Source organism: Pistacia vera, unplaced genomic scaffold (assembly GCF_008641045.1).
Source record: "Pistacia vera cultivar Batoury unplaced genomic scaffold, PisVer_v2 Contig232, whole genome shotgun sequence".
In the NCBI taxonomy this organism is placed as follows: Eukaryota; Viridiplantae; Streptophyta; class Magnoliopsida; order Sapindales; family Anacardiaceae; genus Pistacia; species Pistacia vera.
Window position 1 is genome coordinate 146,848 of NW_022196038.1, and position 16,350 is coordinate 163,197.

The 16,350-nt window shown below is 36.6% G+C and overlaps 1 non-coding gene across 1 annotated transcript; it reads right to left on the reverse strand.

Moving 5' to 3' along the window:
- Positions 1-14,272: 14,272 nt before the first annotated feature.
- Positions 14,273-14,379, reverse strand: LOC116131344. The gene has a single exon (XR_004128246.1). It is a non-coding gene; the product is annotated as a small nucleolar RNA R71 (small nucleolar RNA).
- Between the last annotated feature and the right edge of the window lie 1,971 nt (positions 14,380-16,350).

The following is a 16,350-nucleotide window of genomic DNA, read 5'->3' on the forward strand; positions in this document are numbered from 1 at the left end:
TTGGAAGATATATTTATTCAATCATGTTATGAATGTTCAAGTTCAATTGAATCTTGCTCAATGAGCACTACACCAAATCATTGAAACAACACAAAGCAACCTTTTTTTTTTTTTTTAAACAAATTAAAACACAACCTAAATCCCTTCCCCCACATTTAAAACTGACATTGTCCCCAATGTAAGATGAAATGCAAAGAAAAGGCAAAAATAAGAAAACAAACTCCCTTTGGGTTGCCTCCCAAGCAACGCCTTTGTTTATTATCGTTGGCTCGACTCAAGGCTATCTTCTTCAATCAGTATAAATTGGAGCCTCAAGGTCCAATGTTGCCACATTTTCTACTTGGAAACCTTCATAGAAAGTCTTAAGTTTATGGCCATTCACCTTGAACACTTTGGAAGTTGCTAAACTTTGAATTTCAACTACACCATGAGGAAAAACATTACTAACAACAAAAGGTCCAATCCAACGAGAACGCAACTTACCTGGAAACAAACGAAGCTGTGAATGGTATACAAGGACTTTTTGACCAACTTTAAACTCCTTCCTAGAGATCATCTTGTCATGAAAAGCCTTCATCTTTTCCTTGTAAATCCTTGCACTCTCATAGGCATCATTGCGAATTTCCTCTAACTCTTGTAGTTGCAACTTCCTGCGTTCTCCACTTTCATCCATGTTCATGTTGAAACTCTTGATTTCCCAATAAGCCTTGTGTTCTAACTCAACTGGAAGGTGGCATGCTTTCCCGAACACCAACCGAAAAGGTGACATACCAATGGGCATCTTATATGTAGTCCTATACGCCCACAAGGCATCATCCAAACGCAAACTCCAATTTTTTCTACTTGGATTGACCGTCTTTTCAATGATGGACTTGATCTCTTGATTTGACACTCCCGCTTGTCCACTAGTTTGTGGATGATAGGTAGTTGACACCTTATGGGTCACATGATACTTTCTCAGCAAAGCCTCTACAGTTCGATTGCAAAAGTGAGTGCCTCAATCACTTATTAGAGCTCTTGGAATTCCAAACCTGGAGAATATGTTAGACTTGATAAAATCTACAACAACTTTAGAATCATCAATCCTGGTAGCTTTAGCTTCTACCCATTTCGAGACATAATCAACAGCAAGCAAAATATAAACATAACCAAAAGATACAGGGAACGGTCCCATGAAATCGATGCCCCAAACATAAAAAATTTCGCAAAATAGTATGGGGGTTTGTGGCATCTCATTCCTTTGGGATATATTACCTGTCTTTTGACAGTTATCGCATGACTTACAAAAAGAATATGAATCTAAAAATAGAGACGGCCAATACAAACCACATTCTAGCACTTTTCTCGCTATCCTCTTAGCTCCAAAGTGACCTACACATGCATGAGAATGACAAAAGGTGAGAATGGAAATAATTTTGTTTTCATGAACGCACCTTCTTATCACTTGATCTGCACAATGTTTCCGTAAGTAGGGGTCATCCCACACATAGTATTTGGCATCACTCTTGATCTTATCTCTTTGAGCCTTAGACAAACCAGGAGGTAAGATGTTAGTAACCAAATAATTGACAAGATGTGCATACCAAGGTAATGTCACACTCGTGGAGAACAATTGCTCGTCAGGGAACGTTTCTTGCAAATGAAGTTCATCCTCCACATGAACTAAACGACTCAAATAATCTACGACATGATTTTCTGTCCTTCTTTTGTCTTTGATCTCCAAATCGAATTCACTCAAGAGAAGTATCCATCTTATTAATCTTGGTTTTGCCTCTTTCTTCGTCATCAAATAACGTATAGCTGCATGATTAGAGTAAACAATGATTTTAGTACCAAGCAAATAAGATTGAAACTTTTCTAAAGAAAAAACAACAGCTAAAAGTTCTTTCTCAGTAGTGGAATAATTTCTCTGGGCATCATTCAAAGTCCTTGAAGCATAATAGATGGCATGAGATGCTTTTCCAATCCTTTGTCCCAAAATAGCACCTACTGTATAATCACTTGCGTCGTACATTATCTCGAAAGGAATGTTCCAGTCAGGAGGCTGGATAATTGGGGTAGAAGTCAATAGTTCCTTCAGCTTATCAAATGCCTCTTTAAATGCCTCATCGAGCTCAAAAGCCACATACTTTTGTAGCAACTTACATAGGGGTAATGCTATTTTAGAGAAGTCCTTGATGAATCTTCGGTAAAAACTGGCATGTCCAAGAAAAGAACAAACTTCCCACACACTAGTGGGATAAGGTAAAGATTGAATAATATCAACTTTGGCTTTATCTACCTCAATTCCCCTAGATGAAACAAAATGACCCAAAACTATACCTTGGTCAACCATAAAATGACATTTTTCAGAATTTAACACAAGGTTAGTTTCTATGCATCTTTGAAGAACAAGTGTAAGGTTATGCAAACAATTATCAAAGGAGTCTCCATAAACATCCATAAAGACTTCTATGATATGCTCAATATAATCTGAAAATATGCTAACCATACACCTTTGGAAAGTGGCTAGGGCGTTGCAAAGGCCAAAAGGCATGCGACGATATGCAAAAGTTCCGAATGGACATGTAAAAGTCGTCTTCTCTTGATCCTCCGAAGCAATTGCAGTCTGAAAATAACCTAAATAACCATCAAAGAGACAATAGTAAGAATGACCAGCTAACCTTTTAAGCATTTGATCAATAAAAGGTAAAGGAAAGTAGTCCTTGTGGGTTACAACATTTAATTTTCTATAATCTATACAAACCCGCCAGCCATTCTGAACACGGGTAGGAACTAACTCATCGTTCTGATTTTTCACAACAGTTATTCCAGTCCTTTTAGGAACCACTTGAACAGGGCTAACCCAATTGCTATTTGAAAAAGGATAAATCACTCCAACTTCAAGAATTTTGAGGATATCTTTTTTCACAACATCCATCATGGGCGTGTTCAATCTTCTTTGCGGTTGACGGAAAGGTTTTGCTCCTTCTTCAAGCAAGATACAATGCATGCATGTAGACGGGCTAATTCCTTTAATATCCGCAATTATCCAACCAATAACTGTCTTATGCTCTTTAAGGACCTGCACAAGCTTTTCTTCTTATGATGCACTAAGTTTGCTGGAGATGATCACCGGTAACATTCCTTCATCTCCAAGGAACACGTACTTGAGGTAACTAGGGAGAGGCTTCAAATCTGGAATGGGGGCCTGCAAAACAGAGGGTAAAGGCCTCTCATTAGAAATTGGTAATGCAATATAAGGAACGTTACCTGACTGCTATTGTAACTTTGGAGAATCATTCAATGCTGTAACCGTTTCTTGCAAATCAGTACTCAAGGCTAACTCCTCATTCTCTTCCTTAAGATGCTTACTAATGGAAACTTCCAATCCATCTTTTCCATCAAGTTCAAAAACCTCCTGTGCTAAAGAATCAATCACATTAATAGAATAAATAGGATTATCATCATCATCAGGATATTTCATGGCATCATAAATGTTAAACTTAACAATTTCACCATCAAATTCCATAATAAGTGTGCCACTATGAACATCTATCTTAGTCTTGGATGTTTTTAAGAAGGGCCTTCCTAACAAAATAGAAGTAGTTTGATCACCATTTTCCATATCAAGAACATAAAAATCAGTAGGGAAAACTAAATCATTAACTTGTACCAGAATATCCTCAACTACACCCTTAGGATAGGCATTAGATCTATCAGCTAATTGAATCACAACACCAGTTTTATTCAAAGGTCCAAGTTTCAAAGAAGCATATATAGAATATGGCATGACATTAATAGAAGCTCCTAAATCTATCATGGCCTTCTCAAACATAGTGTTACCTATCGTACAAGGGATAGTAAACATACCTAGATCTTTGCACTTCGCTGGGAGTTTTCTCTAAATAACTGCAGAAACATTCTCTCATACTCTCACTTTTTCACACCCTTTAAGTTTTTGTTTCCTCTTAATTGTACACAATTCTTTCAAGAATTAGCATAACGAGGTACTTGTTTAATAACATCTAAAAGTGGAATATTTACCTTGCATCTATGAAAAGTCTCATATAAATCTCTGTTGTGCTCATCTTTTCTAGATTCTGCTAAAGCTTGAGGAAAAGGAGGTATTGGTTTATAATCGGACAGAGGCAGAAAATTATGCTTAGGAACACTATCGTTGTTGGGAACGTTCCTGTCTACAATGACGTTTTTCTCTTTTTCTTCCTTCGATGATGTAGGGGTTGCCTTTATTGGAATCTCAACCTTTTTAGCACTTCTCAAGACGATTGCACTTGCATTTTCTCTTGGATTTACTACCGTTTGAAAGGGTAATTTCCCTGAACTTTGCGCCTCCAGCTTAGTTATTGCGATTGCCATCTGGCCCATCTGATTCTCTAAACTTTGAACACTGGCCCTTGTCTCCTGTTGAAATTGCAAAGTATTAATGGCAAGAGACTTAACAATATCTTCTAAAGACATACCAGAATTAGAAGTTTGGCCCGATTGTTGTCTAGGGGGATATGGCTGCTTATATTGCTGGTAACTTGGGCAGTTTTGAGTCACGGGTTGATTCACCTATGGATTCCCATAGCTGAGATTGGGGTGATCCCTCCATCCCGAGTTATATGTGCTCGAATAGGGATCATACTTCCTTTGCGGTTGTCCAGGAAAACCACCTGCTGCATTCACTTGCTCAATGGGCTCATTTTGAAGAGTTGGGCACATATCAGTTAGATGCCCTACTACCGAACAAATCCCACAAGCCTTCATCATTTGCATATTACCTACAACCATTTTACGAACAAGAAAAGTTAGACTCGACATTTGTTGTTCAAGAGAGGAAATATTTACCTCATTATCACGCCTAGATGGAAGGTCAAGCCTAGTGCCAAATTGTTGAGAATTGGCTGCCATATTTGCAATCAAGTTTCTCGCAGCCTTGGGAGTTTTATCCACCAAAGCTTCTCCACTAGCAGCATCAATCATGCTCCTATCAGTGTATAGAAGGCCTTTATAGAAATACTGGATAAGTAGCTACTCACTGATTTGATGATGGGGGCAGCTTGCACATAATTTCTTAAAACGTTCCCAGTATTTGTGTAGGGACTCTCCGTTGTGCTGCCTTATACCACAAATTTCTTTTCGAATGTTAGCTGCCCTTGAAGCTGGGAAATATTTCTCCAAAAACAACCTCTTCATCTCATTCCATGTGGTAATACTCCCGGAGGGTAGATAATAGAGCCAATCCTTAGCTGAATCCTTCAAAGAAAACGGGAAAGCTCTTAATTTAATTTACTCTTTAGTCACCCCCGTAGGTTTCATACTCGTGCAAACAACATGAAGCTCCTTTAAATGCTTGTGAGGATCTTCACCTGCAAGGCCATGAAAAGTGGGCAAGAGATGTATTAGTAATGTATTAGTCTAGATTTTAATTCAAAAGTAGTAGTAGCATCTAAACAGGAAATGTTATGCATAAAGGTGGTTGATTCAAATTAGGGGCAGCAAGCTCTTTCAAAGTTCGATTTCTAGCCATGACTTCCTTCTTTTCCAAATCAGAGTTGCTAGCAAATCGGGAATCAAGAACCAAATTGTTTTCCCTAGAATTTCTCCGAGCTTTCCTCCTTAACCTGCGCAAAGTACTGTCTATTTCTAGGTCGAATGTTAAATCACCAAGATAAGAGAACCTGGTCATAAAACAAAGAATCTCATAAAAGAAATAAATGACAAATAATGAAAACCAACTAGAAAAAAAATTATTATTATTATTTTTTTTATGACCAATAACACAAAAATGGCCAAAAACCCTATCAAATGTTGTTTTTTGGCCTCAAAAGGGTGGGGCTTTATTTGTTGTCTTGCTCAGAATTTCGTTTCCTTCGAAACAGGCTCTCGCAGCACTCCTAATTCAACCAAATTTTTTCTTAAGAATAATACTACTGTTCAGATTTTTTTTTTTTCAAGCACTAAAAAAAAAACAAAAAAAATCAACTAGAATCACTCCCTGGCAACGGCGCCAAAATCTGGTGTGCTGTCACAGGCAACCAAAATTAAAACCTAAAAACACATGTAGTAGTGTGAGTAAGAATCGTTCCCATGGAGAGTGTCTAGCTGAGTTTTATGTTACGTGAACAAGGCTGGGAGGGTTTGAGTAAAATGGAAACAATTTCAGGAAAAACAATTCAAATTAAATTATCAAAATCAATCAAAATAACAAACCTTGGTCTAAGTCAACATCCACCATCAGAATTTTACAACTGATAATCGATGCAAGTATATATCAATTGTTACTTTGAGTATTCACCGTTGGAACTATTTTCCCATCTCTCCTTAGTTGCAGTTAATTAGGAAACAAGCGATCTAATTAATCTTACTACTAAACAACCCAAGACAAGCGCTAAAGGTTTAATCTAGTGGTAGCCTTAAGAACTAGAGAGATCGATGAAGCTGAACAACACAAACACAAGCGGTTGTATTTAATTCAGTCGAGTGTTCTTCTTAAGATATAATAATTCCTGACGCAGCAAATTCTTAACTCTTAGTTACTCACAAATTAGAGGGATCAAACAATTACGGATTTGATATCTAATTTAGCAATAGATTGCAACAAATAATAAACTAGTAGGCCTCCTAGTAATTAAATGAAACAATCATGAAAATAGGCATAGAAGAACATCCAATACTGAAAACATATATTGAACACTAAAAAAAACAAATTAGATCTCACAATTTTATTGATTTCTAGGCCTCCGTTTCCTTCGACCAAGTTATGAAAATTTAGCCACTCATGGCTATCATGAAAAACTCAAAAGAAGTTCAAGAAGAGGAGAAGGAGTGGCATGTGTGTTCTCTTCCGTCTGATCTCTCTCCCCCCTTTAAAATATCCAATTCAAATCTTTTTAATCTACTAAGTCTCCTAAAAATGTTCTAATATCCTAAAATAACATTTATCCTAATTTGATTAATTGAAAATAAAATAAAGTCCTAATATAAAATAGGAAAGGGGTGACTAGAAAAGTGTGCACCAGATCTTCAAAACTTCCAATAATAACGCCTATTTGAATTGGATGATAAGGCAGAATGTTTCAAAGTAGTAGAAGCCCAATTCCAACCTTGATTCAGTGAGTATCTCTCCAAACTCAAAACATGAAAGTTATAGATCTCTTTCTTGGTGTTCCACAGAATTTTGAATCATTTCAATCGGAGCTCGGATGAGAGAGTTATGCCCAGATTACAAAGCGATATTGAAACTATCCGAATTCACCTAATTAGTTTCGTTTTGCATTTAATGCCTCCATTTGCATCCTAAATCAAAATAAAATAATAATGAGTACATTTAGGCACCAAATAAGTGTAAAAGACTAGACATTAAGGGGGAAAATATAACATTTTGGATTCTCATCACACAGATAATACGATAAGGCTATCATAGTGTTGGACGACCCTATCGAAAGGCAGAAATAGATCTCACTTGTCAAGGTTGTTTGGTGACAACCTGGCGCAAGACATAGGTGCTTGCTGTAGGCAAGTTCACCGGATCGACCCACCAGAGGATTCCACATAGATGATTACCCCAATGTCTGTGGAACAAATCCTCCAATGAATGGTGATGCATGTGATCCCTAGACTTCAGATCATTGGAGCACCTTGTGCACCAATTGGTGTAGTTTGACACTAGCCCAACGTAGTTCTATTCAGGACTATCAGAACGGTAGTGGTTGGCTGCATTGAAAAGTGTATAGAGACTATGGTGGATCGATAGAGGATTCATCACTCTCGGGTATGGGGGAAATTATCTCACTGAGTAATTCGGTAGATGGCAATGACATTAAATCTGTGGCCATGGTGGGATTGAGTTGTAGCTCAATCCAATCTATTTTGGTTGTTGGTCCAATAACTGAATATCGAGATATCAAGGATATCCGAGGTCAACCTTGATGAGATAATAGATTATGAAAAGATTGGATTGCACAGTAACCATATAGTTGATAGGTAACAGTTTCGCTGAATCCGAATCTATTGGGTGGCCATGATGCTTGGCTAGAGGCCAATCTTGGTCTATGTCCAGTGGAACAATTGATTGATTGTCAATCACGATACGATTCACTACCAATTGATGAGGAGCCTTCGGGTCGCACACATAGAAGACGGATTAAGAATAAAATTCGTGAGAATGGTATTTTTGTCATTTATGATGAAAATGTATTTTTGTCATTTTCATCTTTTAAGATGAAAGGTCATTTTGGTAATCTCACAGTGTAATTAAACTTACTGAGGTTGTTGCCTAAATTTAATTTCATGTGGAAATTAAATTAGTGAGATTATATATATTTAAATATTTAGTTTAAATAGAAAAAAATATATATGTATATATTTAAATATAATGGATATTATCCAATGTTAATATTTATTATTAATATTGATAATGTAAATTCAAATTTGGTTTTTAAATTTGAATTGAAAAATGTAATGTTTGGTTTCAAGGGTAATCTATTCCAATATTCAATTGGAATAGATGGATATTCCAATTTGGAATAGATGGATATTCCAATTTGGAATAGGGTTTTAGTGTGCACTATTTTAGTGCAACTAAAAGTTGAATGAAATAATATATTGCAACAATTAAAAAGAAACCCTACACTCCTCTCTATCTCTCAAAACGTGAGCCTCCATTGGTGAGAGAAGAATTTTTCTCTCAAAGAAAAATTCTGCAGTTTTTATTCTTTTAGTTGAGTGAATTACCTAGCCTAATAATTCCTCAACAACGTTTGTCCCGTCTTCATGTGGATATAGGGAGTTTATTTCTAACTTGGAGTGGGAGCGAATCACATCAATCGGAGGAGCCTCCAAACATTGGTATGACATTTAACTTGATTTAAATATTTTTCTTGTATTAAAATGATGTAGATCCGTAATTGGATCATTGGTTTTATGGTTTTTGTGATCGAAATTTTTTATATTTTCGCTGTGTAAATGATCCAAAAACCAACACATCTATCATCTGAAGATGAAATTTCCCACTCTAACGGGGCGCGAGTAGGTCAAATGGTCTCAGCGTGAATCTCGCGATTGCTATGTAAGAGCAGTGCAGATGGCATGCAAAGGGAAAGGGAAGCCAGTAGGCTATGGCAATCAACAGGATCGAACCACAGCCAGGTCTAGTGGAAGACATCATAAATCCTCGTGTTTAGAAGGAGTATTCCCATAGTGGGCCTGTTGAGACTCTATCTGAGGTATCAGTTGACCAGAATGAGCCGACTCATGTGTTGAGAATCGGAAGCAATCTTAGGCCTCAGCTTGCTACCGATCTAACGAGCTTCCTCAGACATAATATAGATATTTTTGCAAGGACTCATGCTAACATTATCGGGATCAGCCCAAATGCAATATGTCATGCACTCAACATCGATAGTGAGATCAAGCTAGTTCACCAGAAAAGAAGAGCCATAGAACTAAAGCGTTATGCTGCTCTTAAGGTTGAGGTGGATAAGCTCCTCTCAATCGGGTTAATTCGGGAGGCTCATTACCCGAGTTGGGTCGCTAATCTTGTTTTGGTAAAGAAACCCAACAACAAATGGCGAACTTGTGTTGATTTCACGGATCTCAACAAAGCTTGTCCGAATGACAATTTCCCTTTGCCCAAAATTGATCAGCTCAAAGATTCATCATTGAAAAGCAAGCAAAAGATGGAGAAATCTTCTCTAATTTGAAGCCCAAATCTTCAATAATCTTCTCCTTCCATGAGCTGCCTCCCAAATCACGAACCAAGCCCCTTTTATGTTAAATGTTAATATATATATATATATTAAATATATATTAATGGATTTTAATTGAGGTAATGATGAATTAAAATAAATATCTAATTGGGAGTGTTTGGAAACAGGGGTGTTTGGGTTGGAGCCCAAGCCCATTCCATACGGGAATAGGGCAATTAAAAGATCACTATAAAAGAAAAGGTTTCATTGAAAAAGTTAAGATTTTATTCATTCATTACTTTTTCATTGAAAACAAAACCCTCCAGCCCCAAATACTCCCTCCCACGCCACTTTTAGTTTTGATTGAAAAATCAAATAGTCCGCATTTCTTCTTTGTTCTTAATGCTAAACAGGATCTAGCAAATCCCTCTTTAGTTCATTGCGATTATCTTCGTGTGGACTACATCGATTCGATCCTACACTTGGGTCGGTAGTAAATACATTCAGAGACAAAGTTGGAGGAGCCTCCAAACGTGCGTATGATTCCTTAAACCTTGAAAAGATTTTTTAGCAGATTTAATATATATATTGTATAAACTGTGATTTTTTCACCCGGATCTTGGTTCTAAGGAACGCTCATGTAGTTTTTGTTTTTGTTTTCCGCTGCGTAACTGGGTCGTTCACTAACAAATCGAGCACTAGTTTTAAAGTGTTCTCATTTTTGTATAATCAATACTAAGTTTAGGTAGACAAATCTCATGAAAAACCTGATGAAAAAGTGAGTAGAAAGCCGCATAGGTCTGATACCCCGTTTTACTCAGTTTTTCAGCCAGCAATAATGGGTCTCGATTGTGGGGGAATCTGTAACGCCCACATGGAGGTATGTAATTTAATTTATGCTCTTATACCCTTAGTTAATTTTTGTTAAAGTTATTTTGAGAAAATGTGAAGAAAATGCCTTAAACTTGCATTTAAGGGTAAAATGGTCTTTTCACTTAAAATTAGTTGAAAAAGTGGGGAGTGAAAAGGGATAGAATTTCATGGAGAATGCAATAAATATGAGGGCATTATGGTAATTAACTAAGGGACATAGATGAAATTTTAAAGAAAGTGCAAGGGCAAAATGGGAAAATACATATATATTTTTATTTTATATCAAATTGAAGAGTGAAACTCTAGTCACTCTCACCCATTTTCACGCAACTTTCACCTCCATATTCTCACAAGTTCTTCAATTTTTCTGCAAAGAAAATTCATAGATTTTTGGGTACTTTTGAGTGAATTTTCAATCCCAAGCATCTTTAGGTAAGATCATTGCACTAAGAAGTGAGTTTTAATTTTTAAAGTGTTGAATTTTGATGATTTATGTTCATAGGATTTAAGAGAGAGGGAATTGGATCAAAGAAGATTTTTAAAGTGTTGGATTGCTCTTATATAAGGTAAGTAAATCCTACCCTAAGTATGATTTAAGTTATAGTGTAGAGAATATCTTTTATGTATACATATGTCTTATATGTAGAAATTGTTGATGGATTTGATGTTGAATGATGATTATAACTTATCCATGAGTATTTTTGTTGGTGTATTGGATGTTTGATGAATGTTTGGATGAAATTTGGAAGAGTTGGAGTGGAAATTTTGGAGTGTCTATTTTGGGCAAATTTGGTGTTGAATATGGAGGGTTTAATTCCCAATTTTTGGTGGCCTAGAAAAGAGATAAAAATCTAACCAAATTAGAGTTACTTTGTGCACATAAGTTGTTTGATGAAATGTCAAAGAGAAGTGTTTATATGAGTATGATTATGTGTTATATTGAGATGAGTTTGTAGATGGTAGAGAATGGCATGCTTGCATTCCACATTGCATAATTGCATTTAAACATGTGAATTTAGAAAGAAGTATAAGCATGAAACCATCTACATGCATACATATTCATAAGAGCATGAAAATGCACTAAATAATGTTAAAAATTAAATAGAAAGAAATAAGAATATTAAAAAGTTCCAAATCTGAATTTTAGTTAAAGAAGTATAAAAAGATAAAAAGAAGAAAAGATTGTTGCGATGGAGAACCATGAGTGACAAGAAGAATTTTCCCCACATGCACGCCGCCTTTAGTGAGTGGCCTAAGAAGAAGAAAGAAGAATTGGTACAGTCCGTAGGAGTGCATGTGGATGAGGACTGTACCCAAGAAAGAAGAATACACTCACATGGCCAAGGTTCCAAATCCATGCCTCAACCGAGTCCGATTGGCAAAAGAATAAGAAAAGAAAAGAATAAGAAAAGAAAAGAAAAGAATGAGAAAGAATAAGAAAGAATTGAAAGAAAAACAGAATAAGAACCGAGAAGAAGGGAAAAAAAAAAAAAAAGAAAAGAAAATGCACCTTTTATACAATTGTGCATTTGCATTTTATTTATGCATAATATCATGCCCATTATCTAAGTAGTGAGAAATTAGAATAGAGAAAGAACAGAGGGAAAAACAGAGAGAAAAACAGAGTAAGAGTAAGAGTAGAGAAAGAATAGAGAAGAATGGGTGATAATCCGAGAATTGTACTGTTTTTATTAGGCTTTTAGGCTGGATTTTAGATACTTCTTAGTTCATTTATACCTGAATTGCTACTTATTTCTTTACATTTTGTGTTTCAGGCTAAAATGGACATTTTGAGCAAATAATGAGCGAATTGGAGTTTTTGGACTCAGAAGTAAGTGGATCTCAGAATTTGGGAGAGTTCTGAAGCAGAGTGAAGCACTATGAAGCTTGTTCCCATGGGAGAGCATCGAAGATCGAAGATTCAAGCAAAGAAGCAAGCGGAGGGCAATTCTGTAATTTCAGATTTCTTCATAGAGGTTTGCCGCGGCGAAATGAGTCACGCACGAGAATCCATTTCACTTCATCGCCGCGGCGAGATTTCTTCTTCGCCGCGGCAAAGTCTACAGTTTTCAGTTTCTTTAAAACTCACAGTTTCAATTTTAGGCAAAGTTTTAGGTTTTAGGGCGAGGTATAAAAGCAAAGCTTTACCATTTTGAGAGGGAGTCACGTTTTCCTTAGTCTAGAACAGCTTTTTCATCTTCTTAGTTTGAGATTTGACGAATTTGTGTTGAAAAGTGAGAAGATTTGGGATTAACTCCTGTGGATTCTTCAATTAGGGGAGATCTCTTGTCTTTTCTCTCATTTTTATTATGTTGAACTTTGTGTTTATTGTTTTTCTTGCTTATTGTATGGATTTGGCTATGAACTAACCCATTTTGGGTTAGGGTTTTGATGTAGTTCGGATTCTCATGGATTGAGCAATTGATTTTTATTATTTTCATATGCTAGTGCAAAGATTGTGTGATTATTCTGGATTTATTGTTTTTAATTGATGAACATGATGAGATTGAGAAATGAGTCATGTTAAGCTTCTTGGGTAATCACCATTGTAGTATTAAATGCTAGAGATAGATTTAAGAATCAATAAAATCAATCTAGGATTCTAGGTGCTTAATGAGCTTAGAACTATTAATCTTCAAATTGTTGGGTGCGGAAGTTTAATAGGGAAAAGTAGGAAAACATAGCCTGAGAAGGTATGTTTACAATTTAGAGAATTCGATTTACAATCAATGCATGTGAATATGAAAATAGCATAATCTGTAGGTTTAATCCATAGAGTCTGAATGAAATCAAAACCCTACCCGTTGTTTTAAACTGATATTACCTTGTTTTTAATCTTGCTTTCATAATTTAGCTTTGAATATTTAGAAATTTTGTTTTAGTTTTAAGTTTAATTTTCTCCCATTAATCCAAACAACTCGATTGCTCCAACTTGAAAACAGTAGAAAACTTAGTGCTTAGCAACCAATCCTCGTGGGAACGATACTCACTCATCACTTTATTACTTTGTGCGACTAGTGCACTTGCTATTTTTGCATGTTGTAGTAACAACGCATCAAGTTTTTGGCGCCGTTGCCGGGGATTGAGTTTTGTGTTAACATTAAAATTTTCTTGTGTTAGCTAGATTGGAGTGTTATTTTTACTTAATTGTTGTTTGTTTAATTTTCGTTATTTTTCTTTGTTTGGTGTGATTTCACTCTTGCTATTTTTCTGTGTAGTTTATGCGAAGAGCAAGACGTCAGCCAGTGGTTCCTGTTGATCCTGAGATTGAAAGAACCACTCAAAGACTTAACAGAGAAAGAAGAGAAAGAGAAGCTGCAGTTGAACCAGAAGTAATAGTTGTAGAGATGGCAAAGAATAGGACACCGAGGGAATTCTCTGTTCCCAAAGTTGAAGGCAGTGGGTCAAGTATTACTAGACCAGCGGTACAAGCCAACAACTTCGAGATAAAGCCAGTAATCATCTAGATGATCCAGTAGTCGGTTCAGTTCAGGGGTGATTTGAAGAAAGATCCAAATCTACACATTGCAAATTTTTTAGAGATTTGTGATACTTTCAAGTCAAACGGAGTGTCAAATGATGCAATCAGATTGAGACTATTCCCATTTTCATTGAAGGATAAAACTAAGGGATGGTTACTGGCATTACCATCAAGAACAATCACTACATGGAATGATTTAGCATAGAAGTTCTTGACCAAATTTTTTCCTCTAGCAAAGTCAGCAAAGTTGAGAAATGACATCACGTCATTCATTCAAGAAGAGTCAGAATCATTGTATGAGGCTTGGGAGAGATACAAAGAATTACTGAGAAGGTGTCCACATCATGGGTTGCCAGTTTGGATGCAAGTCCAAACATTTTATAATGGATTAACAGTGAATGTGCAAACTATGGTGAATGCAGCCTCGAGAGGAGCATTACAGAATAAGACTTCGGAAGAAGCTCACGAGTTGCTTGAGGTTCTAGCAATCAACAATTATCAAAGACCTAATGAGAGGGTACAACCGAAGAAATTTATGGGTCTTCATGAAGTTGATGCATATACAGCCATTTCAGCCCAACTGACAGCACTTTAGAAACAGTTAGGAAATATGCCGGTAAATTCCATTCAAGCTCCTCAACTAACTTGTGATTTTTGTGTAGGTAATCACGTGAGCAGTGAATGTCAAGTGGGGAACACGTTTGCTTCAGCATCGTCATCATCAAAGCAGATTAACTACTTGGTTGGAAATCAAAGGCAACCGAACAATCCGTACTCCAACACATATAATCCTGGTTGGAGGAATCACCCAAACTTATCTTGGGGCAATCAAACCAACAGAATCAGCAAAACAATCAATGGAATCAAAGGGCATTGCCAAACAACCAAACAGGGGTGAACAACCAACAAGGAGACCCAAGAGTGACAAAATTAGAGGACATGTTTGGAAAGTTTATGCAAGAGACCACAGGTTTTATGAATGAGACGAGAACTAATTTTAGAAATCAAGGGGCGTCCATTCGAAACTTGGAGGTACAGATAGGGCAGTTAGCTGAAAAGCTAAATAAAAGACCACAGGGGTCTTTACCAAGCAACACAGTGACTAACCCACGTGAGCAAGCAAATGCAATAATTTTGAGAAGTGGTACAGTTTTGGAAGAGGTGGAAAAATCAAGAGAAGAAGAAAAGCCACCAAGGGAAAAGGAAGAATCTGATAAGGAAGTAGATGAAGAGATAGTTACTGAAGAGAAACCATCTAATTCTAAGGAAGAAGAACAAAAACGGGAAGTGAGGCAAAGACAAAAGAAAGAGAAATTGCCATTTCCCGAGATATCACCAAAATTGGCACATCACACTCCACCTGTGCCATTTCCTTAAAGACTGAAGAAAAAGAATCAGGATAAGCAGTTTTCCAAATTCATTGAAATATTTAGAAAATTGCATATTAACATTCCTTTTGCAGATGCATTGCAACAGATGTCGAGCTACGCGAAATTTCTTAAGGAGATTTTATCAAATAAAAGAAAGTTAGAGGATGAGGAAACAGTGATGCTGACGAAGGAGTGCAGCGCCATTCTCCAAAAGAAGCTACTCCCGAAACTCAAAGATCTAGGGAGTTTTACTATTCCTTGCATTATAGGAGATATTACTTTTGATCGAGTTTTATGTGATTTAGGTGCTAGCATCAATTTAATGCCTTTTTCTATTTTCAGGAGATTGGGGATTGGTGAAGTGAAGCCAATGACCATATCGTTGCAACTTGCAGATAGGTCCATAAAACATCCACGGGGTATAGTTGAAGATGTGTTGCTGAAGGTGGACAAGATTATCTTTCCGGCAGATTTTGTCGTATTGGACATGGAGGAGGATAAGGAAAGGCCTCTTATTTTGGGCTGACCATTTCTAGCCATAGGAAAAGCACTCATAGATGTGCAAGAAAGAAAGTTACTGTTGAGGGTTTAGGATGAAACAGTAACATTCAATGTGTTTGAGGCTATGAAGTTTCCATCTAAGACAGATTCATGCTTTAGTATTGATGTGGTGGATAAACTAGCAGTGGAGACCATTGAAGAGAACACTCTACAGCTACCTCTAGGAGCATGTATTGCACAATCAAGAACAGTAGAGGTAGAGGAATCGGAAAAGATTGAATGTGCTAGATTGTTAAAAGCACTTCAACCGATTGATGAAAACCAAGATCTTGAATTTGAGGAATTTGATTATGAGAAAGAGAAGGCAAAGGAAAGAAATGAGGAACCTCCTAAGCTTGAATTGAAACCCTTACCTTCCCACCTTAAATACATGTATCTTGGGGATTCGGAA